The 27,932-nt window shown below is 42.3% G+C and overlaps 1 protein-coding gene across 9 annotated transcripts in view; it reads right to left on the reverse strand.

The window, feature by feature from the left end:
- Positions 1-16,906, reverse strand: part of LOC122923235 (myocyte-specific enhancer factor 2C) — a 260,571-nt gene extending 243,665 nt beyond the window's left edge. For 6 of the 9 annotated variants that reach the window (XM_044274012.1, XM_044274006.1, XM_044274008.1 and 3 more), the window contains exon 1: positions 16,738-16,905. The gene's annotated coding sequence lies outside the window, so the exon portion shown is untranslated. Of the gene's footprint in view, positions 1-16,737 lie in introns of all 9 variants that reach the window. The other 3 variants (XM_044274013.1, XM_044274011.1, XM_044274007.1) reach the window with 2 other exon arrangements.
- Between the last annotated feature and the right edge of the window lie 11,026 nt (positions 16,907-27,932).

Raw genomic sequence — 27,932 nt, forward strand, 5'->3', positions numbered from 1 at the left:
TTGTCAGGACGTCACAGAGATTCATTATGACGTCACAGAGATTCATTATGATGTCACAGAGATTCATTATGACATAAGTAGCCACATGCATATAAGCAGGTTTTAACACCCAACATAGGTACAGGTTAAACATTAGGGTCATATCATCAGTATTGTATAACTTTTAATATAGTTTTTTCCTTTTTGCTATGTATCAGTGTTTATTTTCTATGTATCGATGTTTCAGTATTTAATATTTCATGTTGTTTTACCATCTAATATAAATTTTATTTTGTTTATACAATACTTACCATTACTCTTGGAAGCATTTATAACAACTGTGGGAAAAAGTAATGAGCTGTGTTTTTTTTTTCATTTGTCAATATTTTATATAATTCTGGAGTTATCGTTTGACTATACATAAAAAAAGCCTAATGTGATAATGTATTTGTACCAATTTCGCACAGCTGGTACCTCTAGGTTATTAGCTTTGTCTAAAGGCAAGGACAGATGGTAGAGTTGTCAATTGTTTTTGCAGCTGAGTTATGCTGTGTTGGATACCCACACGAACACGCTGAGTCATTGCAATAACTAGCTTTTCTTAGTGATTTTAAAATCGTTCTTAGTTTTGAATTTTTATTTTTTTTAAGTGCCTGTGGATTTATTATTATTCAGTTCTAGCAGTAGCAAATGTGTCAATCTAGGACTTCAGACAGTTTAACATTGGTGCATAGGCAGCCATTGTACAGCATGTATGAATACTCCACAGCAGAGTATGTTATTATCAGCATCACTTTTAAAAAAAATTGCAAGAATTTTTTTTTATGCACCCCCAAAAAAATAAAAAAATACAAATAAAGAAAATCTAGAAAAAGCTGCCTCAATTGCTGTCAGTATTCTTGATTGCTGATTTATAGAGTACCCTAATCTCTCCTGACATGTCTGTTTTAGTACTTACAGCATTAGGCCTCTTGCACACGACCGTATGTCCTCTGAGACATACGGCCCGTGAGTGGGCTATATGTCCCAGAATGGCATTGGTCGTGCGCACGGGAGCACACAGCATCATAAATTACAATGAATTACAATCTTATAATCTGCGGGTGGCCCAACATGCACAGCATCATTGTAATCTATGATGCTGTGAGCTCCAGTGCGCACGATCAATGCCATTTCGGGACATATGGCCCGCTCACGGGCCGTATGTCTCGGAGGGCATACGGTCGCGTGCAAGAGGCCTTATTGTTATGATCCTATGCTCGTTTAGTATTCCTTCTAGAAGTTGTGGAAGAATTATTAGCAGTTTGTAAAGAAGGTCCAGATAGTTGTTACCAGTTGGGGTGTGTCCTTGTATAGTCTGACATCAATCGATCAGTGTTGCCAGTGTCAGAATGTGCAGGGACACACTTAAAGGGACACTGACAGACCCAATAAGCATAATTATCTATATATATGCATGCACAGGTCTTTTAATGTGTATTAAAAACATATAATTATAACCCCTGTCCACCTAATAAATACAGCAAACTCATGTTTTATAACCTGTTGTAATCACTCTTCTTTCTGCCCAAGGGGCGGCGTTCCAGCTTGACTTGCGCCCAGCCAGCCGCGCCCCAACCGCCGTTTTGAACCGCCGCCGAGCTCATCAATATTCACTTTGCTGGGCGGCTTCTGCTGTCCCCGACGTTCCGAGATCCCGTAGCTTTCTACTGGCCCAGCGAAGTGAATATTTATGAGCTGGGCGGCGCTTCAAAACGGCTGTATTTATTAGGTGGACAGGGGTTATACTTATATGTTTTTAATACACATTAGAAGACCTGTGCATGCATATATATATAGATAATTAACCTGTAACACCCGTCTGGACATAGCAAACTGCTAGTAATATATTAATAACTTCTAGGAGGAATAATAAAGAATGATACAATATAGAGTCATACGAATATAGGTGCTTCAGAATTGTTATTACATGGGGAATGCATGTAGTTACTAAGGCAGACAAGACAGTAGAGATGACAGCTCCTATTTAAAGGGGAACTCCCATCAGAAAAGGGTTTTTTAAACTCATAAGGGCTCTTTCACACGAGCGGATCCCCGTTCCAGACAGCAGAGACTCGGAGCCCTGTTCCGGACAGCAGAAGCACGGAGCATTAACATGATTGATAATGCTCTTCGCCTCTCTGTGATCTTTTTACTACAAAATCACGGTGACAACTTTATCTCATAGAGGTCACAGAGAGGCAAAGAGCATTATCAGTCCTGTTACTGCTCCGTGTCTCTGCTGTCCGGAACAGGGCTTGGCACTCTTTCACGCAGCTGATTACCAGCACGGCATCCGGTCGTGTTAAAGAGCCCTTTATCCATAGGAAAGAAACATTTGTAGGTTTTTTGCCCTCCGTGTGTCATCCGTTTCCAATGGGCTTCTTTACAGGGCTTGACAATTGGTAAAAATTGTTTTAAGTGTTCAAAGTTGAAAAAATGCCATATAATGGGACACAAATGCTGCAAAAGGGATAAGAACAGTATAAGATGCTTACCATTTTATACATACAACAAAGCACCCCAAAATAACTGTGTGAGGAAGCCTTATGGCTATTTTTGTTTTTTTATTTTATTTTAAAGTCTCCTTGACACAAAAGTATGCTTAAAGATGTACTGTATTTTTCGCCCTATAAGACACACCGGCCCATACGACGCACCTAGGTTTTTGGGGAGGAAAATAAGAAAAAAATGTTTTTAACCAAAAGGTGTGCTTTTGGTGGGTTTGGAACTAATGGTGGTCTGTGGATGGCACTATTACTGGAGATCTGTGGATGACGGACACTGTTATGGGGGAATCTGTGGATGACAGACACTGTTATGGGGGATCTGTGGATGACGACACTGTTATGGGGGGATCTGTGGATGACGGACACTGTTATGGGGGGATCTGTGGATGACGGACACTGTTATGGGGGGGATCTGTGGATGACGGACACTGTAATGGGGGGATCTTTGGATGACTGACACTGTTATGGGGGGGGATCTCTGATGGACACTGTTACGGGGGGATCTGTGGCTTGCACTGTTACAGGGGGGATCTATGGCTGGCACTGTTAGAGGGGGGATCTGTGGATGGCACTGTTAGAGGGGGGATCTGTGGGTGGCACTGTTATATATGTGCCATCCACAGACCCCCCCAGCCCATAACAGTGCCATCCACAGACCCCCCCCAGCTCATAATAGTGCCATCCACAGACCCCCCCCAGCCCATAACTGTGCCATCCACAGATGTCCCCCATAAAAATGTCATCCACAGATCTCGCCCCCCCCCCCCCCCCCCGCTGGTATACTAATATAAAATGTCTTATTCAATTAATAGTTATTAAACATGCCCCCCAACTCCTAATATTACCGTACATCCTAACCGCTTCAGTACAATGCAGGCAGGCAAGCCGGGCAAGCCCGCGCATCACTCACTGATGTCACTTACCTGCGCCGCCTGCTTCATTCATAAAGTAGGCGGCACAGGCACGTGACATCAGGGAGTTACGCTGCCGCCCGCCCGGCCTGCCTGCATTCTACTGAGCCGGTTAGAATGTACGGTACTATTAGGAGTTGGGGGGCATGTTTAATAACTATTAATTGAATAAGACATTTTATATTAGTATACTGGAACAGCGGGGCTATAGTACACTGACTGCACCGCCCCTCCGCTATTGCCGGCCCCCAGCTCCTCCTCCCAGTCCCTCCCCCGCTTGCTCGTACATTGCAGCCAGCGATGTAAAACTGCCAGCATTCGCCCATAAGACGTAAGGGCATTTTTCCCCCATTTTGCGTCTTATGGGGCGAAAAATACGGTAATTATATTTTATGTAATGCCCCCATCCTGCCTCCTGAAAATGAAGTTTCATACTTACCTGCTACATGCTGCTCCCATCTTCCACTGTCTCCATCTTCTGATCCTCACAATGTTTACATCTTGGTGGCCAGGAACATGGTCTCATGAACTTCTCCAGCCAATGACTGGTTTCAGTGATGATGTGGCACGTCACCACTGAAGTAATTCAATGCGAGGATCAGAAGATAAAGACAGTGGATGGGAGCAGGTAAGTATAAATCTTCACATGTCCTGCTGTGGGCATTACATAAAATATAATCATTATCAGAAACCACCTATAAAGGGGTTTTCCAGGCTCCTGATGACCTATCCTTAGGATAGGTCATCAGTATCAAATCAGTGGGGGCCAAACACCCCACACTTTCTCTGATCAGCTGACCTCTGCAGACTCCAACTGGAACTGCCACTTTGCAATGAACAGGAAACAAAGCTCCATTCAAAATGTAGTGGCCGTACCAGGTTACTGCAGCTCAACTCCCAATCACTTCAATAGTAGGTAAGATGCAATAACCCAGCATGGCCACTACACTCTGACTGGAACTGTGTTTCCTGTTCAGTTCAAAGTGGCTACAGGGAAAAGCTGATCGGTTGAGGTGCTGGGTGTCAGACCCTTACCGATCAGATAATAATGATCTATCATGAAATTAGGTAATCACTGTTAGGAGCCTGGAAAATCCCTCTAAGTAAATGTAAGCCACAAACAACATCAAAAGCAGCTGTGGGGATTCACTCTGGTAGTTAGGACTAGCGGATGCAGTATAGAGGCAAAGTACACAGTTCTTGAATCAAACAGCGGTGTTTATTCACACATTGGTGTATAACAAAATGCAGATATGGTGCAGGTGGCTTGGTGTTTGTTCACACACAAAGAATGTCCATAAACAATAAAAGTCACCTTTTCTCCTGGGTGTTAATTCACACCCTGTTAGCAGTTGAGCTTCATCAAGTCCATAGGCGGCCTGTTCGCCTTTAGAGGGGCCTCAGTCCTCCAGCCTGGCTCAAACCTCAAATCCCAGCGCAACCCTCAGTTCACAGCACACAGACTCCTGAGCTCCACTGTCAGAGGGAGGTAAATCCACCATACTTGGCAGTGCTGGCTGGTTTTTATGCCTGGCAAACTCCACCCTTGAACATGGGGAGTAGTCACCCACCCAGCACTTTGACTACTCCCAGTAAGAGCCATCCTGGATCAGCTATAACAGCCATGCTAAATCTCACGGTTTCAATTAGCAATAGCTGCTGCTGACACATAAAATACAGGCTCTTACATCACCGAGGCCAGGAACCTCGGTGACACATACCCCACATCCACGATGATTCCAGGTACCTTCTTACACAGCACATCCAATGTGAAATGCAGCTAATTTAACATTTAGATTTGTTACAAAGCAAACTGTAAAAACACATACACAAAAACAAGTCACATGTTTGATACATGTGGGTCACAAATATATAGTATATCCATGTAATCTAAATGAGAGGTTTTACATTGCTTTCTCTCGCCTCCAAAATCAGTGCTGCTCTTATCTCATGCTATGTCTGGTATTGCAGCCCTAGTCCTAATCACATAAATTAAGCTATACCACAATACCAGACTAAACCAATGGACAAGGGTGGCCCTGTTTCTGAAATAAGACACCAATCTTTTTAATCTTCCATCACTTCATTAATTAGAAAACCCAGTGAGTGTAAATGCTATAATCTGTGCCTTTAACTAATGCTAGTTATGAATAAAAGCTATCATACCCATCAATAGACAAAAGAGACAACATGGGAACAGAATGTTAGCTATTATCCTATAAAGCCTTCATGGCCACCCAGAGGTGCAAATGCAAAATCTGTAACAGGTCCATCACCTGCCATGTGCTATTTATTATACTAGCGTCTTCTTATGTGGCATGTAGCCTCGAGCTTCAGGACCAGAATGTGCCCCATATAACTACTGTATGTCCTTGAGAGGCCCACAGAAATGACAATTGATTAGAAAAACAAGAAAATCATATCCTAATGTCATGTTTATGTATCATCTTTATTTCTGTGTATGAACATTCCTTACTTGTGAGACATCCATAATCCACATATTCCCCTATGAGTCATTTCTATATTTATATATAGTCACCTTCACTATAAAACTTTGAAAACATCAGCAAACAATTTTGCTGATTTTATATTATCGGTGTACTGTGTGTAGGTGAAAAACAAAGTGTTTCTTCTAATCCACCAGGTTCCCACACAGTAGATCAATGCACTGCACATTTTTAAGGCAACAGGTGCCACATACTCCACCCTGACACATAGAGCAACCTAGTCCTAGCAGCTGCCAAGGATCTGCTGTCACCCCACTCAAATGCCAAAATGGTTGTTTAGAATGTTCCACTGATGCAATGAGTATCAAGGTTCTTAGAAAACAAGATCTCATCATCACAGTGACTCGCACTACCAAAAACAGAGTCACATTGAAACGTTTTGCTCTTATTATTGCATTTTTCTAATTAATGCCAGGATTTGTTTCTTTAACCCTTTCTGTCCCTGGGCCAGTTTTCACCTTCCTGTCCAGGCCATTTTTTACAAATCCGACACGTTTCACTTTATGTGGTAATAACTTTTAAATATCCACAGATAGGTAAAACACAGTAGCAGTAAAACGAGGGGTACCAGGTATTAATGGTGGGGTGATAGAAAAAAAGGATCATCTACCCCATAAATTAAACCATATCGCCATCCAAGACAAATATCCCCAGCCAATGTATATCCGTAATTCCAATCAGAAAAAAATTCCTGTGTGAAGGACAGGGTATAAGTGGTGGCGTGGCAAACACCCAACACAACCAGCAACCCATGACAACCTTGACACAAATCCCAAAAGGCAAATTACCAACAATAGCAAATACCAACCAGTTTTGGGGAGAGTCAGAGGCAGGGGGGATTTGTCTTTGATGACGATATGGTTTAATTTATGGGGTAGATGATCCATTTTTTGCCATCACCCCACCATTAATACCTGGTACACCCCATTTTACTGCTACTGTGTTTTACCTATCTGACCAGTATATTCTGTGTTTGATTGACCAGTGACACAATATGTTTTCATTCTATGGCTATATAACTATTAACTCATTTATTACCACTACTCATTGTTTTGGGGTTTGCTTGTCACTCTACATTTCAACACTCCCTGCATTTTATTTATTTATTGTTATATTGATTATTAAAGATGGTATTTTTGTACTTTTATGTGTGGCTTTAATAATTCTTTGGTTTTGTGGTAATAACTTTAGAACACTTATTTATTCAAGCCATTCTGAGATTGTTTTCTCGTGACACATTGTAGTTCATGATAGTCATAAACTTGAATCAATATATTTCCCCTTTATTTATGAAAAAATCCCAAATTTACCCAAAATTTTGAAAAAATCACAATTTTCTAAATTAAAATGTATCTGCTTTTAACAGAAAGTAATACCACATAAAATATTTATTACTTAACATTCCCCATATGTCTACTTTATGTTGGCATAATTTTGTAAATGCCATTTAATTTTTTTAGGACGTTAGAAGGCTTAGAAGTTTAGAAGCAATTCTTAAAATTTTTAAGAAAATTTCCAAAACCCACTTTTTAAGGATCAATTCAGGTCTGAAGTCACTTTGTGGGCCTTAAACAGTGGAACCCCCCCCATAAATGACCCCATTGTAGAAACTACACCTCTTAAGCTAGTCAAAACTGATTTTACAAACTTTCCTAACCCTTTAAGTGTTCCACAAGTATTAAAGGAAAATGGAGATAAAATTTCACTTTTTTGGCCGATTTTCCATTTTAATACATTTTTTTCTTTAACACATCAAGGGTTAACAGCCAAACAAAACTCAATATTTATTTCCCTGATTCTGTGGTTTACAGAAACACCTTACATTTGGTCGTAAATTGATGTAAGGGCACACAGCAGGGCACAGAATGAAAGGAACTCCATATGGTCTTTGGAAGGCAGAGTTTACTGGACTGGTTTTTACATGCTATGTCCCATTTTAAGCCCTTACAGTAGAAACTCCCCAAAAGTTACCCCATTTTGTAAACTAGGGGATAAAGTGCCAGTTTTATTGGTACTATTTTGGGGTACATATGATTTTCAATTGCTCTATATTATGATTTTTGTGAGGCAAGGTAACCCAAGTAAGGTTTTGGCACTGTTTTTATTTTTTATAACATTCATCTGACAAGGTAGATCATGTGCTATTTCTATATAGCAGGTTGTTACGGTCGAAATGATATCAAATATGTCTACTTTAAAGCATTTCTTTTTTTTATTATGTTTTTGTGTCTCCATTTTCTGAACGCAATTGTTTTTTATATTTTTCTGCCGATCATCTTGCGCAAGGGATCGTTTTTTACAGGAAGAGTTGACATTTTTATTGGTACCATTTTTGGGTACATATGATATGGTACATATTACACTTTATGGGGCAAGGTGACCAAAAAAGTGGTTATTTCGGCACAGTTTTTATTTATTTATTTTTCCAGCGCTCACCTGAGGGGTTAGGTCATGTTATATTTTTATAGAGCTGGTTGTTACGGATGTAGCAATACCTAATATGTATATATATTTTTTTTATTTCACTTTATCACAATAATAGCATTTTTGAAACAAAAAAAATGATGTTTTAGTGTCTCTATAGTCTGAGAGCCATAGATTATTAATTTGTTGGACAGCTTCTCTTAGGTAGGGTCTACATTTTTGTGACGGTTTGATTGGTACTATTTTGGGATGCATACACCTTTTTGTGATGTACGGTGACAAAAAATGGCACAGTTTTTTGGCACTGTTTTTATTTTATTTACGGTGTTCACCTGAGGGGTTAGTTCCTGTGGCATTTGTATAGAGCCGGTTGTTACGGATGCGGAAATACCTAATATGTCTACTGTTTTTTTTCACTTTAGCATAATAATATCTGTTTTGAAGCAAAAACAATAATATTTCAGTGTCTCCATTGTCTGAGAAAGATAGTTTTTTTTTTTTGACCGATTGTCTTAGGTATAGTCTCATTTTTTGCGGGATGAGGTGGAACTTTTGGGGGGGGGCATACGCCTTTTTGATCGCTTGGTGTTGCAATTTTTGTGATGCAAGGTGACAAAATGTCTTTTTTATACAGTTTTATTATAATATTTTTTTTACGGTGTTCACCTGAGGGGTAAGGTCATGTGATATCTTTATACAGCTGGTTTGTTACGGATGCAGCAATACCTAATATGTATACTTTTTTTTTATTTATTTCACTTTAACACAATAATAGCATATTTGAAGCAAAAAAATATATGCTTTAGTGTCATGTTCTGAGAGCTATATATATATATATATATATCTATATATATATATATATATATATATAGATATATATAGATATATATATATACATATATATATATATAATTTATTTATTTTTAGCCATTTTCTTATGTAGGGGCTCGTTTTTTGCAGGATGAGGGGTTGGTTTTATTGGTATCATTTTGTGGGACATACGCCTTTTTTATTGCTTGGTGTTGCACTTTATGATGTAAGGTGGCAAAAATGTTTGTTTTTTTACTTATTGTTTTATTTTTATTTTATGGTGTTTATCGGACCGGGTGAATCATGTGATGTATTTATAGAGCCAGTTATTACGGATGCGGCGATGCCTAATTTTTCAAATTTTTATTATAAAATGCAGGGGAAAAGGGGCATTTTTCCTTTTTTTACTTTAAACTTTTTTTTTAATTAAAAACACATGTTTTTTTACTTTTTTTTTAACTTTATTCCTGACTTTCATTTTTGGGGGTCTGATCCTCTCTGCAATGCATTACAATACATCTGTATTGTAATGCATTGCCTGCTAGTGTATTATACTGAGCAATACACTAACAGGTTGCCTAGGAGACCCAGCCTGGGGCTGGATCTCCTGGGCACCCGTAGAAGGCAGGTCCTGATGCCATGCAAGGCATTGGGCAGCCTCTGCATGGCATCGGGCTGCCTTCTCACTCATCGGGTCCCCGCCACAGTAGCGCGGGGACCCGATTGGCTCCCTCACCCGCAGAAAACCCCTTCTATGTCGCGGTCATAGAAGGGGTTAATGCATTGGCGTCTGTGTTTTCACCGATGCAGGCGCATACAGCAGGAGTCCATCAGGAACAGCCGGTCCCCTGCAGCTGATCAGGCAGGCGCAGCTCCAGCACCGGGCCGATTAGCGGGCCGTAATAGAACGGAGCTGGGCGGCAAGTCACGTCCCGCTGCACCGCACTATTACGGCGCTGGGCGGGAAGGGGTTAATGTATTTCCCTATGATTAATTAGATACAAAAATTGTAACATTAGAATATATTTGATAAAAGGTTACCCATTGTCTGAATACTTCTGTTACTTACTTGCTATAGCACTCCATGCGGTTGTTTTGATTTCCCCCTCATAACGTCCACATAATGGGTCCAGGACTGGTGGTCTGGTGGTCACACATGCTCAGTAGCTTAGTTTTCCAAGTTCACAGGTAGCACAGTAATTCCTGCTAGTACCCAGACCAGCTAATAAAAACCCTCACCCTCAGCAATGAACACGTTAGAATGATGTTTTGAGAGGGATTCAAAAAGACCCCGGGGTGCCATGACCAGTTTTGAAGCACCGCCCAGCTCATCAATAATCAATACAAAGCTATGGGCATCGGACTCCATTTGAGCTTCAGCGCATGCGCCCGGCACCCTCACTGGCCGGGATCACATCGCGCCTGCGTCCCCTCTGCTTCTTTGAGGCCGCTTCAGCCTCTGCGTTCTGCGCCTGCGCCGGACACTTTTCTGAGCAGCGAAGAAGCCGCCCAGCGAAGTGAATATTGATGAGCTGGGTGGCGCTTCAAAACGGCGGTTTGGGGGCGGCTGCCTGGGCAGAAGTAAAGCTGAAACTCCGCCCCTTTGTGAAAACACAGACAAGCAATTCTATCAGGTTATAAAACATCATTTTGATGTCTTCATAAGGTGGACAGGGGTTAGACTTATATGTTTTTTATACACAATAGAAGACCTGTGCATACATATATACAGCTAATTATGCTTATTCGGCCTGTCAGTGTCCCTTTAAAGTGGTAGGGCCAAAATGAAAAACATATCTCCTATCTAGAAGATAGAGGTTTGTGGAAGTCCGACTACTTGGACTCCCACTGATCACAGGAAAAGGGGGCCCCAAGACCATTTTGAATGGAGCATCAGGTCGAGCATGCACATTTTTTACGGTCCATATTCCAGATGTCTAACTTGCATTATGCAGTTAATTATACGGAGATTATATGTCTACTTTGCTTTACTCTAGTGGTCAACCAACAAAGAAAAAGGAAACAAAGGAATCCAAGGTAACGTCTAATCAACTAAAGGCCTTTCTCGGATTAGCTAATGTTCACGAGTCCACTATCAGAAGGACAAAGAAAAACAATGCTACTGCTCTCCCCCCCCAAAAAAAAAACTACTGCTCTCCAAAAAGGAAAATTGCTGCCCATCTACAATTTGCATAATATCACCTGGACCCAAGCCAAAAGGCTATTGGAACAATGTTTTGTGGACAGATGAGATCAACAATAGAACTTTTTGTTTTAAATGAGAATCCTCATGTTTGGAGAAAGGAAAACACTGTATTCCAACATGAAAACCTCATCCCATCTGTAAAACACAGTGGTGATAGTATCATAATTTGGGCCTGTTTTGGGCCCAGATGGTTTGCCATAATTGATGCAACAATGAATTCTAAATTATATCAGCAAATTCTAAAGGAAAATGTCAGGACAACTGTTTGTGAGCTGAATCTCAAAAAGAACACGGGTCATGCAACAAGACAATGGCCCTAAACATACAAGTTGTTCTACTAAAGAATGATTAAAGAAAAATAAAGTTAAAGCTTTGGAATGGCCAAGTAAAAGTCCTGACTTTAATCCAATGTTCATGGGAAGTAATCCACCATAACAAAATTGAATCTGTTTTGTATCGAGGAAAGGGCCTGAAGGAGTTGTTCGCCCCTAGTGTGCCTTTTATAAGACACACCCTAGTGATGTGACACGTTGGTAAAACATCACTGCTGCAGCCAATCATTGGCTGCAGTGATCACATGACCTGTGTCAAACAGAATGTGGATGCGTGAACACCTGAGTCCTACGATGCTTGAGGGCAGACATGGGATTCAGCCGGTTCCCTCAGGTTCTCCAGATCCGATTTTTAAAATTACCGGCTGAATCCCGATCCGGTGGTGGCAGCTGGAGATGAGCATTTTCATTCCATAGTTTAGCTCCTTAGGCTTTTTAAAAGTTGGGTGGTATGAGTGTGTAGCGTATATATGGTGCATTTATATCTACGTGTGTAGCATATAAATGGTATAGGTATATGTAAACATGTGAAGCGATGTCACGTGTCTGCCCTTGAGTAGAGAACCTGTTGTTAAAAATTTGAATCCCACCCATGCCCGATGGGGAGTGACGGAGGGGGAAATTGAGGTGGGGAATAGGTTAGGCCTCATGCACACGACCTTTGTTTGGGTCCGCATCTGAGCCGCCGTTTTGGCGGCTCGGATGCGGACCCATTCACTTCAATGGGGCCGTAAAAGATGCGGACAGCACTCTGTGTGCTGTCAGCATCCGTGGCTCCGTTAAAAAAATATAACATGTCCTATTCTTGTCCGCGCTTTGCGGACAAGAATAGGCATTTATATTGCCGACTCCCGTTCCGTTCCGCAAATTGCGGAAGGCAACACAGGCGGCTTCCGTTTTTTGCGGATCCGCGGTTTGCGGACCGCAAAAAAACAGCACGGCCGTGTGCATGAGGCCTTAGTATGCTCACTACTATCTGGCAATGTGGGGGTCTGAAAAAAGTACACCAAAGGTGAACATTTCCTCTAAATTCCTCAAAATCAATGTGCAGGACTAATCAACAATTACCAGAGATGTTTCGTTTCAGTTATGGCTGCACAAGAGGGTCTAACCAAACACTGAAAGCAAAGGGTCACATACTTTTGCCATTCACAGACAAGTGATATTAGATCATTTTCCTCAGTAAATGACCATGTCTAACTTTTTTGACTCATTTGTTTGATTTGGTTATCTTTATCTACTTTTAGGACTTGTGTGAAAATCCGTTGTAGTTTTAAGACAATTAATGCAGAAATATAGAAAAATTCTGAAGGGTTCACAAACTTTTAAGCACCATTCTAGAAATGCTTGTCTTAAGGTATACCAAAATATGTCCTAACAGCAGGCAATATGGCAAAAACTCTCTATGGATCAAATCTAGCTACTTATGTAGCGAAACGTTTAGTGACATTACTGGGGTTCCTTTACTATGTCAAAGGGGGACTCTTGTTTACACCATAGTCAGTACTATTCAAGATGTTTCAACTTTAAATGGTGTAAATTGCAGATTTCTAGCAGATGAGCTGTGACATACATGTGTGTACTCAGCGCCACTTGTAAAGTACTTGAACTTCACACTGCCATTCCATCCTTAAAAGGAAACACATGCAGCGCTTCAGATGTATAATAATACTCATATATGTCTAGTGGCAAATCAGCATCACAAATGGTAAACCAAAGAAGTCTTTCATATAAAATGTATCTATTATGTTCTTGACAGAAGAATTTTTATTTTATTTTTTACAAACTAGGTCAAACTTTAGGTTTGTATAGTCATATACTGTAAATCTCTAACTTTCTCTCTCTTTTACATGGAACTGTGCGATACTATTCTTTCAGCCTGCACAATATATAATGCAGTATCTCAGTTGTGCTTTATGCTTCATTGACCTGTTCCAACAGTTCATTTATTTAACACGCATGACCCCGGTGGAGAACCTAGATGGCATCTAACCTGTCAGGAATGTAAAGACCTTGGCATTACAAACATTTTGGACACTGGGATTATGTGTAAATCAGTCTAGGACGTCATGGCCTCAGTGTGAATAACCTACCATTAAGACTTGCATACTACTCTGTTTGCCTAGTATAGCAATGGCAAGAACATGCCAGAAGATGTACGATACATCTATTATCACCAGAGAACTACCATGATAAAATTCATTAACTTAACCAGATGATAAAAGATTGCTTAAAATGTATGCATCTAGTTATCTATGTAGTAAAACAGCATGGCTGTTGTGCAGCAAAACTTTATTAGAAGACAAAAAAATCTTTGTAAAATCACGTAAAAATACTATTCTAAACATATTTGTTTCACTTTATAGGAGGTATGTAGATGGCAAGTATGTGTGACAGCTGGCTTTCTGGGTCCTCTTGCTTGTGAAAGAACATATTCAACAGTTGCTCTGTATTCACATATGACTTTATAAAGTAGCAAATAGAATACTGGAAAGTATTTTTGGAAAGTGAAAAGCAATAAGTAAAAACTTAGCATGTTATTTCATAAATAATGGTATTTGGATTGTGCATGTGTATGACCTTACACTACCGAACTGCTAGTTGAGAACTTCTCTAGAACTTGGCATCTGATGGAAGATGGTGTTATTTTTCCTGTTGGATTCAATGTGAATCCAACAGGAAAAATCCTTTAAATTGGAGCCATACAGAGGTATACAAACGTTCCATAGTCTGATATAGGCTATGTAATATAGCTCTGCACAGCTTGGAGGTTGTATGTAGCGGTATTACATGCGTGCACAGGAACCCAAACGCAAGGTTTGTACTACAAGCCTTTGTTGATTAAATCTAATATCCCCAAATGGAATGATTAGTGTTGAGCGACTTCAATCCGAATTTCAAGATAAATTCGATTCGCTGCAAAGCTGAATTCCCTCGTGGTTCATTGTAGCGAATCAGTTTAACTTGAAATAGCGCAAAAAATAAAATAAAAAAATCATCCTTATTTGCTCCATTTGCTCGCAATGGGTTGGGCGAGACATCTTGCTTGAAGATCTCAGCTGAAATCCCATGTTCAGTGATGTATGACATCACCACACCAGCCGGCGCGAGCAAATGGATTATATATATAAATGTTTTTTAAAGTTTACACTGGATTCTTGCTATCAGATGCCATGATCATGTATGAATGCGGCATCTGAGGGGTACAATGATGGGGAGCAGCAGAACTGCATCTCCCTCTCACTCCACCCACTATTTACAAAGAAATGCGCTCCGTGACAAAGTAATTAGTCACAAAGCGTATTTTTGGGCATCATTCGGCGAAGCAGCCAAATCGAAATTTAGAAAACATCTCTAGGAATGATAATATATTAACACTATTACTATTAATACTACTACCTCTACTACTACAAATAATAATAATAGTATTAATAATAGTAAAAAGAAGAAGCAGATATAGGATGTACACTATATGTTACTTAAAATGCTTTGCCTGAATTTCCCAAAAAGTTGAGATTCTAACAAACCGCCATATATATTGTCGAGAAACACAGAGTAGCATACTGAGCTCTCTCTCTCTCTCTATGCAACTTTGGTTCGGGTAGAATCAAATTTGTCCAATAATTTTACAACCTGTAACAAATCTTGAAAGGTTCGCTCATCTCTAAGCCGTACCACTTCTACTATTTCTAAGCATTTTACTAAACTGCTGCCTTCCCCAAAAATATTATAACCTAAAAGAGATAGCTTCCAGCTGATTGAATACTCGCACTCATAGACATAGATTTACGGTAGGAGTTCTATGTGCTATTTAGCAGTGCTGAATTTTTCACTTGGCTCAATTCAGTATTATAGAGTATTACCAACATTTAGGTAGCATTGTAGATACAGCTACATTCTTATCTCTGCACAGTTATTATTATGTTGCATAGATCTAATGGAAAATATCAATAATTAATCAAGAGCATATGTATTCCCAATTAAGCCTTTCCTAAGTACGTACAGTATATCCTTAATGGCTACTTCACGTACAGTTTTTGCAGCATTTTTTTTTATTCCTGTACAAAGCCAGGCATTTCAAGCAAGTGTTGTTTTTTTTTTTTTTTTTATGGGATTTTTCAAATTCTATAGAGCAGCCTATGTAAAAAAAAAGAAAAAAAAACAACAACAATACAATATATGTCCAATATCTGAAACATGCTACTTTTGAAGGAAAAAAAAAACTCCACAAAAGGTAAAGGCACAGCATATGCAGATGTTACAGCAATCTGCTTTAGACTTTACAACAGTATCTGGCGGCAACGTTTGTGACCAACATAAGCCATTAAAACACCAGAAAAAAGCCACCAATAATGCTGTAAGATGCTCTGTGTGAATCCAGCCTGAAAGATCACATATAAATGTACCATATAGCTTCAGGGTTAAATCTATATTTCTTCCAATCGATTTCGGTGACTATCTAGTTAATGGCCGTTGTTGAACGTCATCTTATAAAATATTTTTGTAGCTGAACGGTTTTACATTTTTTTTTTTTTGTTTTGCTAATTGAGAAGTAATGGATTTAATTAAATCCAGATTGTAAAAATCAAGCAGAAAAGTTAAAGAATTCATTTCTGGAACAGGCAAAAAGCTGCTTGTAGTGCGCAGTGTTTTCATCTTTATGTAATCTCCATAATTAAAGGGAATAAAAGGAATAAAAAGGGGGAAAAAAGTTGGAACTTGGAAACTATGGAAATGTTTCTGGCTCAGTGCAAATATGTGCAAAAAGAGCTTTTTCTTCAACTTTGAAAAAGTTACATTAATACACACAGAGGAAGCAGAGCTGAGTTTGTTACTTGCCGAGCCTAGCCTATCTGACTTATGACAATGCACAAAAAGGGGTTTAATAACAGATTCAGCTCTGCTACATACATACAGTGCTACTTTCAAATGATATTCAAAGACGTATGCTCCATGGACACCATGACCAGGAACAATTATTACAGCATTTTATCATATTTGCAAAATAAAAAAACTTACCAGTGCCCTGCTTCTCCAGGAAGGTGTGCCCTACAGCACCTGCTGAGGGTATTGTTGACCAAACTCTGACAGGTAAAAAAATTCCTGTATAATAAAGCCAGACCAGCTGGCTTTGAAGAGAAACCCCCAGTACGGGTTCTGTCGCCTGACTATGTATCTTACATGAGGACAGTGGCTTTTTCCCCTCTAGCTATTGACCTGTAAGAAGCGAGATTCCCTTGCACAAGTGTCTGGCAGGCCCACCAACACCTGCTCCTGTCACTCTGGGGTAAATTTAGCTGTTAAAGGTATCACTGACATCCAGACCTTTGTCAGCGCTGGCAAAAGAACATAAGATTACTGCCTCTCAAACATATGTCCCAAATGATGTGGAAAAGCAGGACCTAAGTTTTACTATCTACAGTATCTATCTCTCATATCTATCCATCTATCTATCTATCTATCTCATATCTATGTAATATCTATCTATCTATCTATCTATCTATCTATCTATCTATCTCTATCTATCTATCTCATATCTATCTATCTCATATCAATTATCTATCTATCTATCTATCTATCTATCTCATATCTATCTATCTATCTATCTATCTATCTATCTATCTATCTATCCATCTATTATCTATCTATCTATCTATCCATCTATTATCTATCTATCTATCTATCTGATATCTATGTAATCACTATCTATCTATAAATCTATCTATCTATCTGATATCTATCTATCTATATATATCAATTATCTATCTATCTATCTATCTATACATCTATCTATCTCCTATCTATCTATCTATCTATCTATCTATCTATCTATCTATCTCATATCAATTATCTATCTCATATCAATTATCTATCTATCTATCTATCTATCTATCTATCTCATATCTATCTATCTATCTATCTATCTATCTATCTCATATCAATTATCTATCTATCTATCTATCTATCTATCTCATATATATGTAATATCTATCTATCTATCTATCTATCTATCTATCTCATATCCATCTATCTGTCTCATATCAATGATATATCTATCTATCTATCTATCTATCTATCTATCTATCTATCTATCTATCTCATATCTATCTATCTGTCTCATATCAATGATATATCTATCTATCTATCTATTTATCTATCTATCTCATATATCTATTATCCATCTGTAATGCCTGTAGGTATGGACAGACAAGGACAGTGAGCCCTAACCTAGAACCCAGACCACTTTCCCTACCTACTTGCAGTATAAGCCCTACTTGGCAGAACCACAACTGGACGACGGTCCTTACTCTAAATAAGTGCAGAGATGGACAAGCACCAACAGACAAACAAACACCAAAGCAGAGTCATATGGAAATGGGTCAGAACCAGACGGGTTAGGCAGTACCAAATGTGAGACGGAGTGTAGTCATAAGACAAGCCGAGGTCAGAAGCACAGAGGAATAAGTACGCAAATGCAGGAACAGGGAAGAAGGAAACTAGCTAGTGAGCCAAGAGATAATATGGTGTATGGCCAGGAAGGGATTTAGATAGAGTGCCAAGTTCCTGGATCAGAACCTGATAGGTCCATGACCCGGTGCTCCATTAGTCAGAAACACAGTAATAGAGCAGCAGAGCTAATCAGTCCACTGAAAATCTCCCCCAGCACATGCCCGCTGCAGGGAGAAACAGAGCGGAGGCGGTTGCATCACCAGGGGTCGTGCAGCCGTGCCAAGGCTGAGGATCATGCTGCTGGGCCTCGGAAACGAAAATTAAGGTACTGAAGAGAACCCTGGTCAATAATTTTTTCTACTTTGTACTCACCTTGAATTACAACTCGATCAACTGAGTTGTGGAACACATTATGTACCCTAAACGAAGAAGGTAATGAAGATGGAATGATGCAGGGTTTATTATAGAGGTGATCTTATATGGGCCAAAAAACTTAGGAGCAAGTTTACCAGATGATACCCTGAGACACAATTTTTTTTGTAGAAAGCCAGACAAGTTCTCCAAGAACAAATGAAGTTATTTATCAAACTGGTGTAAAGTAGGGCTGGCTTAGTTGCCTATAGCAACTAGAGATGAGCGAATCGAAGTTGACAAAGTGGAATTCAATCTGAATTTCAGGAAACATTTGATTTGCACCAAATCCGAATTTCCTCATGCACGTGTGAGGACATGGAGCAAGGAACTCTGGGAAGGCAGGATCACCCATAATGTCATGTATGCAGCCAATCATCAGCCAGCCCTGTGATGTCACAGCCCTATAAATAGCCTCAGCAATTTTGGATTCTGCCATTTTCCAGTGTACTTACTGCAGAGATAGACGTCAGCAGGCGCTAGGGACAGTGCTAGGAAAGACTTCATTGTTCTAAAAAAAAAAAACTGTTTACAAGTGCAGGGAAAGATTATTCAAGGTGTAGGGAAAGGATAGGGAGGAATCATTCTGCAGCATTTATGTTGAACAGGATTCAGTAGGGGAGGTTACAGCCTGGGTAATAGGAACATTCCTATTACACCTTACTGCACTGAGTGGGGACCCAAATTGCCATTATACAGCTCTGTCATTCAAATATTGCCACTTCGAGAATTTGCGAATATTTAGAATATAGTGCTATATATTCGTTTTTTAGAATATTCCTCATTTTTTCCATCTGAACACATGAATCCTCCCTGCTTCTTGCTTGTGGGCCAATGAGTCATTGGCCCACAAGCAACTTAAGCAGGGGAGGAATCATGACTTCAGATAGGAAAAAAATGACAAATATTCTTTTTCCGTCTGAAGTCATGATTCCCCCCTGCTTAAGTTGCTTGTGGGCCACAAGCAAGAGGCAGGGAGGAATCATGTGTTCAGATGGCAAAAATGATATAACAAATATATAGCACTATATTCTATAGTGCTATATATTCGTTTTTGACCCACGCCTGTATTGATCGTGTAATATTCGCATATTACGTGATCATTTCCTTGCCGATTTTTGAGTAAAAAAAAAAGAATTTAGAATATAATGAATAGAGTTGAGCGAACACCTGGATGTTCGGGTTCGAGAAGTTCGGCCGAACATCCCGGAAATGTTCGGGTTCGGGATCCGAACCCGATCCGAACTTCGTCCCGAACCCGAACCCCATTGAAGTCAATGGGGACCCGAACTTTTCGGCACTAAAAAGGCTGTAAAACAGCCCAGGAAAGAGCTAGAGGGCTGCAAAAGGCAGCAACATGTAGGTAAATCCCCTGCAAACAAATGTGGATAGGGAAATGAATTAAAATAAAAATTAAATAAATAAAAATTAACCAAAATCAATTGGAGAGAGGTTCCATAGCAGAGAATCTGGCTTCCCGTCACCCACCACTGGAACAGTCCATTCTCAGATATTTAGGCCCCGGCACCCAGGCAGAGGAGAGAGGTCCCGTAACAGAGAATCTGTCTTCATGTCAGCAGAGAATTAGTCTGCATGTCATAGCAGAGAATGAGGCTTCACGTCAGCCACCACTGCAACAGTCCATTGGCATATATTTAGGCCCAGCACACACACAGGCAGAGGAGAGAGGTCCCGTAACAGAGAATCTGGCTTCATGTCAGCAGAGAATCAGTCTGCATGTCATAGCAGAGAATCAGGCTTCACGTCAGCCACCACTGCAACAGTCCATTGTCATAAATTTAGGCCCAGCACCCAGGCAGAGGAGAGAGGTCCCGTAACAGAGAATCTGGCTTCATGTCAGCAGAGAATCAGTCTTCATATCATAGCAGAGAATCAGGCTTCACGTCACCCACCACTGTAAGAGTCAATTTTCATAAATTTAGGCCCAGAACCCAGGCAGAGGAGAAAGGTCCCGTAACAGACAATCTGGCTTCATGTCAGCAGAGAATCAGTCTTCATATCATAGCAGAGAATCAGGCTTCACGTCACCCACCACTGTAAGAGTCAATTTTCATAAATTTAGGCCCAGAACCCAGGCAGAGGAGAAAGGTCCCGTAACAGACAATCTGGCTTCATGTCAGCAGAGAATCAGTCTTCATATCATAGCAGAGAATCAGGCTTCACGTCACCCACCACTGTAAGAGTCAATTTTCATAAATTTAGGCCCAGAACCCAGGCAGAGGAGAAAGGTCCCGTAACAGACAATCTGGCTTCATGTCAGCAGAGAATCAGTCTTCATATCATAGCAGAGAATCAGGCTTCACGTCACCCACCACTGTAAGAGTCAATTTTCATAAATTTAGGCCCAGAACCCAGGCAGAGGAGAAAGGTCCCGTAACAGACAATCTGGCTTCATGTCAGCAGAGAATCAGTCTTCATATCATAGCAGAGAATCAGGCTTCACGTCACCCACCACTGTAAGAGTCAATTTTCATAAATTTAGGCCCAGAACCCAGGTAGAGGAGAAAGGTCCCGTAACAGACAATCTGGCTTCATGACAGCAGAGAATCAGTCTGCATGTCATAGCAGAGAATCAGGCTTCACGTCAGCCACCACTGCAACAGTCCATTGTCATAAATTTAGGCCCAGCACCCAGGCAGAGGAGAGAGGTCCCGTAACAGAGGATCTGGCTTCATGTCAGCAGAGAATCAGTCTGCATGTCATAGCAGAGAATGAGGCTTCACGTCAGCCACCACTGCAACAGTCCATTGGCATATATTTAGGCCCAGCACACACACAGGCAGAGGAGAGAGGTCCCGTAACAGACAATCTGGCTTCATGTCAGCAGAGAATTAGTCTGCATGTCATAGCAGAGAATGAGGCTTCACGTCACCCACCACTGCAACAGTCCATTGGCATATATTCAGGCCCAGCACCCAGGCAGAGGAGAGAGGTCCCGTAACAGAGGATCTGGCTTCATGTCAGCAGAGAATCAGTCTGCATGTCATAGCAGAGAATGAGGCTTCACGTCAGCCACCACTGCAACAGTCCATTGTCATAAATTTAGGCCCAGCACCCAGGCAGAGGAGAGAGGTCCCGTAAAAGAGGATCTGGCTTCATGTCAGCAGAGAATCAGTCTGCATGTCATAGCAGAGAATCAGGCTTCACGTCAGCCACCACTGCAACAGTCCATTGTCATAAATTTAGGCCCAGCACCCAGGCAGAGGAGAGAGGTCCCGTAACAGAGGATCTGGCTTCATGTCAGCAGAGAATCAGTCTGCATGTCATAGCAGAGAATCAGGCTTCACGTCAGCCACCACTGCAACAGTCCATTGTCATAAATTTAGGCCCAGCACCCAGGCAGAGGAGAGAGGTCCCGTAACAGAGGATCTGGCTTCATGTCAGCAGAGAATCAGTCTGCATGTCATAGCAGAGAATCAGGCTTCACGTCAGCCACCACTGCAACAGTCCATTGTCATAAATTTAGGCCCAGCACCCAGGCAGAGGAGAGAGGTCCCGTAACAGACAATCTGGCTTCATGTCAGCAGAGAATTAGTCTGCATGTCATAGCAGAGAATCAGGCTTCATGTCAGCCACCACTGCAACAGTCCATTGGCATATATTTAGGCCTAGCACACAGGCAGAGGAGAGGTTCATTCAACTTTGGGTAGCATCGCAATATAATGGTAAAATGAAAATAAAAATAGGATTGAATGAGGAAGTGCCCTGGAGTCCAATAATATATGGTTATGGGGAGGTAGTTAATGTCTAATCTGGACAAGGGACGGACAGGTCCTGTGGGATCCATGCCTGGTTCATTTTTATGAACGTCAGCTTGTCCACATTGGCTGTAGACAGGCGGCTGCGTTTGTCTGTAATGACGCCCCCTGCCGTGCTGAATACACGTTCAGACAAAACGCTGGCTGCCGGGCAGGCCAGCACCTCCAAGGCATAAAAGGCTAGCTCTGGCCACGTGGACAATTTAGAGACCCAGAAGTTGAATGGGGCCGAACCATCAGTCAGTACGTGGAGGGGTGTGCACACGTACTGTTCCACCATGTTAGTGAAATGTTGCCTCCTGCTAACACGTTGCGTATCAGGTGGTGGTGCAGTTAGCTGTGGCGTGTTGACAAAAGTTTTCCACATCTCTGCCATGCTAACCCTGCCCTCAGAGGAGCTGGCCGTGACACAGCTGCCTTGGCGACCTCTTGCTCCTCCTCTGCCTTGGCCTTGGGCTTCCACTTGTTCCCCTGTGACATTTGGGAATGCTCTCAGTAGCGCGTCTACCAACGTGCGCTTGTACTCGCGCATCTTCCTATCACGCTCCAGTGCAGGAAGTAAGGTGGGCACATTGTCTTTGTAGCATGGATCCAGCAGGGTGGCAACCCAGTAGTCCGCACAGGTTAAAATGTGGGCAACTCTGCTGTCGTTGCGCAGGCACTGCAGCATGTAGTCGCTCATGTGTGCCAGGCTGCCCAGGGGTAAGGACAAGCTGTCCTCTGTGGGAGGCGTATCGTCATCGTCCTGCCTTTCCCCCCAGCCACGCACCAGTGATGGACCCGAGCTGCGTTGGGTGCCACCCCGCTGTGACCATGCTTCATCCTCATCCTCCTCCACCTCCTCCTCATCCTCGTCCTCCTCGTCCTCCAGTAGTGGGCCCTGGCTGGCCACATTTGTACCTGGCCTCTGCTGTTGCAAAAAACCTCCCTCTGAGTCACTTCGAAGAGACTGGCCTGAAAGTGCTAAAAATGACCCCTCTTCCTCATCCTCCTCCTCCTCCTCCTGGGCCACCTCCTGTTCCATCATCGCCCTAAGTGTTTTCTCAAGGAGACATAGAAGTGGTATTGTAACGCTGATAACGGTGTCATCGCCACTGGCCATGTTGGTGGAGTACTCGAAACAGCGCAACAGGGCACACAGGTCTCGCATGGAGGCCCAGTCATTGGTGGTGAAGTGGTGCTGTTCTGTAGTGCGACTGACCCGTGCGTGCTGCAGCTGAAACTCCACTATGGCCTGCTGCTGCTCGCACAGTCTGTCCAGCATGTGCAAGGTGGAGTTCCACCTGGTGGGCACGTCGCATATGAGGCGGTGAGCGGGAAGGCCGAAGTTACGCTGTAGCGCAGACAGGCGAGCAGCGGCAGGATGTGAACGCCGGAAGCGCGAACAGACGGCCCGCACTTTATGCAGCAGCTCTGACATGTCGGGGTAGTTGTGAATGAACTTCTGCACCACCAAATTCAGCACATGCGCCAAGCAAGGGATGTGCGTCAAATTGGCTAGTCCCAGAGCTGCAACGAGATTTCGCCCATTATCACACACCACCAGGCCGGGCTTGAGGCTCACCGGCAGCAACCACTCGTCGGTCTGTTGTTCAATACCCCGCCACAACTCCTGTGCGGTGTGGGGCCTGTCCCCCAAACATATGAGTTTCAGAATGGCCTGCTGACGTTTACCCCGGGCTGTGCTGAAGTTGGTGGTGAAGGTGTGTGGCTGACTGGATGAGCAGGTGGAAGAAGAGGAGGAGGAAGCCGAGAAGGAGGAGGTGGCAACAGGAGGCAAAGAATGTTGCCCTGCGATCCTTGGCGGCGGCAGGACGTGCGCCAAACAGCTCTCCGCCTGGGGCCCAGCTGCCACTACATTTACCCAGTGTGCAGTTAGGGAGATATAGCGTCCCTGGCCGTGCTTACTGGTCCACGTATCTGTGGTTAGGTGGACCTTGCTACAGATGGCGTTGCGCAGTGCACACTTGATTTTATCGGATACTTGGTTGTGCAGGGAAGGCACGGCTCTCTTGGAGAAGTAGTGCCGGCTGGGAACAACATACTGTGGGACAGCAAGCGACATGAGCTGTTTGAAGCTGTCTGTGTCCACCAGCCTAAATGACAGCATTTCATAGGCCAGTAGTTTAGAAATGCTGGCATTCAGGGCCAGGGATCGAGGGTGGCTAGGTGGGAATTTACGCTTTCTATCAAATGTTTGTGAGATGGAGAGCTGAACGCTGGCGTGTGACATGGTTGAGACGCTTGGTGACGGAGGTGGTGGTGGTGGTGTTGGTGGTACATCCCCTGTTTGCTGGGCGGCAGGTGCCAACGTTCCTCCAGAGGCGGAGGAAGAGGCCGAGGCGGCAGCAGCAGAATAGGCCGAGGCGGCAGCAGCAGAAGAGGTAGCAGGGGGAGCCTGAGTGACTTCCTTGGTTTTAAGGTGTTTACTCCACTGCAGTTCATGCTTTGCATGCAGGTGCCTGGTCATGCAGGTTGTGCTCAGGTTCAGAACGTTAATGCCTCGCTTCAGGCTCTGATGGCACAGCGTGCAAACCACTCGGGTCTTGTCGTCAGCACATTGTTTGAAGAAGTGCCATGCCAGGGAACTCCTTGAAGCTGCCTTTGGGGTGCTCGGTCCCAGATGGCGGCGGTCAGTAGCAGGCGGAGTCTCTTGGCGGCGGGTGTTCTGCTTTTGCCCACTGCTCCCTCTTTTGCTACGCTGTTGGCTCGGTCTCACCACTGCCTCTTCCTCCGAACTGTGAAAGTCAGTGGCACGACCTTCATTCCATGTGGGGTCTAGGACCTCATCGTCCCCTGCATCGTCTTCCACCCAGTCTTGATCCCTGACCTCCTGTTCAGTCTGCACACTGCAGAAAGACGCAGCAGTTGGCACCTGTGTTTCGTCATCATCAGAGACATGCTGAGGTGGTATTCCCATGTCCTCATCATCAGGAAACATAAGTGGTTGTGCGTCAGTGCATTCTATGTCTTTCACCGCTGGGGAAGGGCTAGGTGGATGCCCTTGGGAAACCCTGCCAGCGGAGTCTTCAAACAGCATAAGAGACTGCTGCATAACTTGAGGCTGAGACAGTTTCCCTGGTATGCATGGGGGTGATGTGACAGACTGATGGGGTTGGTTTTCAGGCGCCATCTGTGCGCTTTCTGCAGAAGACTGGGTGGGAGATAATGTGAACGTGCTGGATCCACTGTCGGCCACCCAATTGACTAATGCCTGTACCTGCTCAGGCCTTACCATCCTTAGAACGGCATTGGGCCCCACCATATATCGCTGTAAATTCTGGCGGCTACTGGGACCTGAGGTAGTTGGTACACTAGGACGTGTGGATGTGGCAGAACGGCCACGTCCTCTCCCAGCACCAGAGGGTCCACTAACACCACCACGACCATGTCCACGTCCGCGTCCCTTACTAGATGTTTTTCTCATTGTTATGGTTCACCACAACAACAAATATATTATTTGGCCCAATGTATTGTATTCAAATTCAGCGGGATATAAATTTGAGGCCTAGTATTTAGGCGCTGGGTGACCGGTATGGATTTAGTGACAGAATTAGACTTGGAAATGCACAGAAGCGTGTGTGTGAAGTTATTCTGAATGACCCAATGTGCACCTTGAATATTATATACCCTTTTTGGGATAGATTTCAAATAGCTCTGATATAGCAGGAACCACTAAATTATGAAATTGCTAAATTGGGAATTGTACTTCAACCCAGAACAAAAAATGTGCTTTGACGGACACTAAATATCTTGCCCAGCAACAACAGTACAGCGGTGGGTAACGAGAGATTTAGAGGGATTTAAATTTGAGGCCTAGTATTTAGGCGCTGGGTGACCGGTATGGATTTAGTGACAGAATTAGACTTGGAAATGCACAGAAGCGTGTGTGTGAAGTTATTCTGAATGACCCAATGTGCACCTTGAATATTATATACCCTTTTTGGGATAGATTTCAAATAGCTCTGATATAGCAGGAACCACTAAATTATGAAATTGCTAAATTGGGAATTGTACTTCAACCCAGAACAAAAAATGTGCTTTGACGGGCACTAAATAACTTTCCCAGCTACAACAGGACAGCGGTAACGAGAGATTTAGAGGGATTTAAATTTGAGGCCTAGTATTTAGGCGCTGGGTCACCGGTATGGATTTAGTGACAGAATTAGACTTGGAAATGCACAGAAGCGTGTGTGTGAAGTTATTCTGAATGACCCTATGTGCACCTTCAATATTATATACCCTTTTAGGGATAGATTTCAAATAGCTCTGATATAGCAGAAACCACTAAATTATGAAATTGCTAAATTGGGAATTGTACTTCAACCCAGAACAAAAAATGTGCTTTGACGGACACTAAATATCTTGCCCAGCAACAACAGTACAGCGGTGGGTAACGAGAGATTTAGAGGGATTTAAATTTGAGGCCTAGTATTTAGGCGCTGGGTCACCGGTATGGATTTAGTGACAGAATTAGACTTGGAAATGCACAGAAGCGTGTGTGTGAAGTTATTCTGAATGACCCAATGTGCACCTTCAATATTATATACCCTTTTAGGGATAGATTTCAAATAGCTCTGATATAGCAGAAACCACTAAATTATGAAATTGCTAAATTGGGAATTGTACTTCAACCCAGAACAAAAAATGTGCTTTGACGGACACTAAATATCTTGCCCAGCAACAACAGTACAGCGGTAACGAGAGATTTAGAGGGATTTAAATTTGAGGCCTAGTATTTAGGCGCTGGGTGACAGGTATGGGTTTAGTGACAGAATTAGACTTGGAAATGCACAGAAGCGTGTGTGTGAAGTTATTCTGAATGACCCAATGTGCACCTTCAATATTATATACCCTTTTAGGGATAGATTTCAAATAGCTCTGATATAGCAGAAACCACTAAATTATGAAATTGCTAAATTGGGAATTGTACTTCAACCCAGAACAAAAAATGTGCTTTGACGGACACTAAATATCTTGCCCAGCAACAACAGTACAGCGGTAACGAGAGATTTAGAGGGATTTAAATTTGAGGCCTAGTATTTAGGCGCTGGGTGACAGGTATGGGTTTAGTGACAGAATTAGACTTGGAAATACACAGTAGCGGGTGTGTGTGAAGTTATTCTGAATGACCCAATGTGCACCTTCAATATTATATACCCTTTTTGGGATAGATTTCAAATAGCTCTGATATAGCAGGAACCACTAAATTATGAAATTGCTAAATTGGGAATTGTACTTCAACCCAGAACAAAAAATGTGCTTTGACGGACACTAAATATCTTGCCCAGCAACAACAGTACAGCGGTAACGAGAGATTTAGCGGGATATAAATTTGAGGCCTAGTATTTAGGCGCTGGGTCACCGGTATGGATTTAGTGACAGAATTAGACTTGGAAATGCACAGAAGCGTGTGTGTGAAGTTATTCTGAATGACCCAATGTGCACCTTCAATATTATATACCCTTTTAGGGATAGATTTCAAATAGCTCTGATATAGCAGAAATTATGAAATTGCTAAATTGGGAATTGTACTTCAACCCAGAACAAAAAATGTGCTTTGACGGACACTAA

The sequence above is a fragment of the Bufo gargarizans genome, unplaced genomic scaffold (assembly GCF_014858855.1).
Source record: "Bufo gargarizans isolate SCDJY-AF-19 unplaced genomic scaffold, ASM1485885v1 original_scaffold_1385_pilon, whole genome shotgun sequence".
Lineage (NCBI taxonomy): Eukaryota > Metazoa > Chordata > Amphibia > Anura > Bufonidae > Bufo > Bufo gargarizans.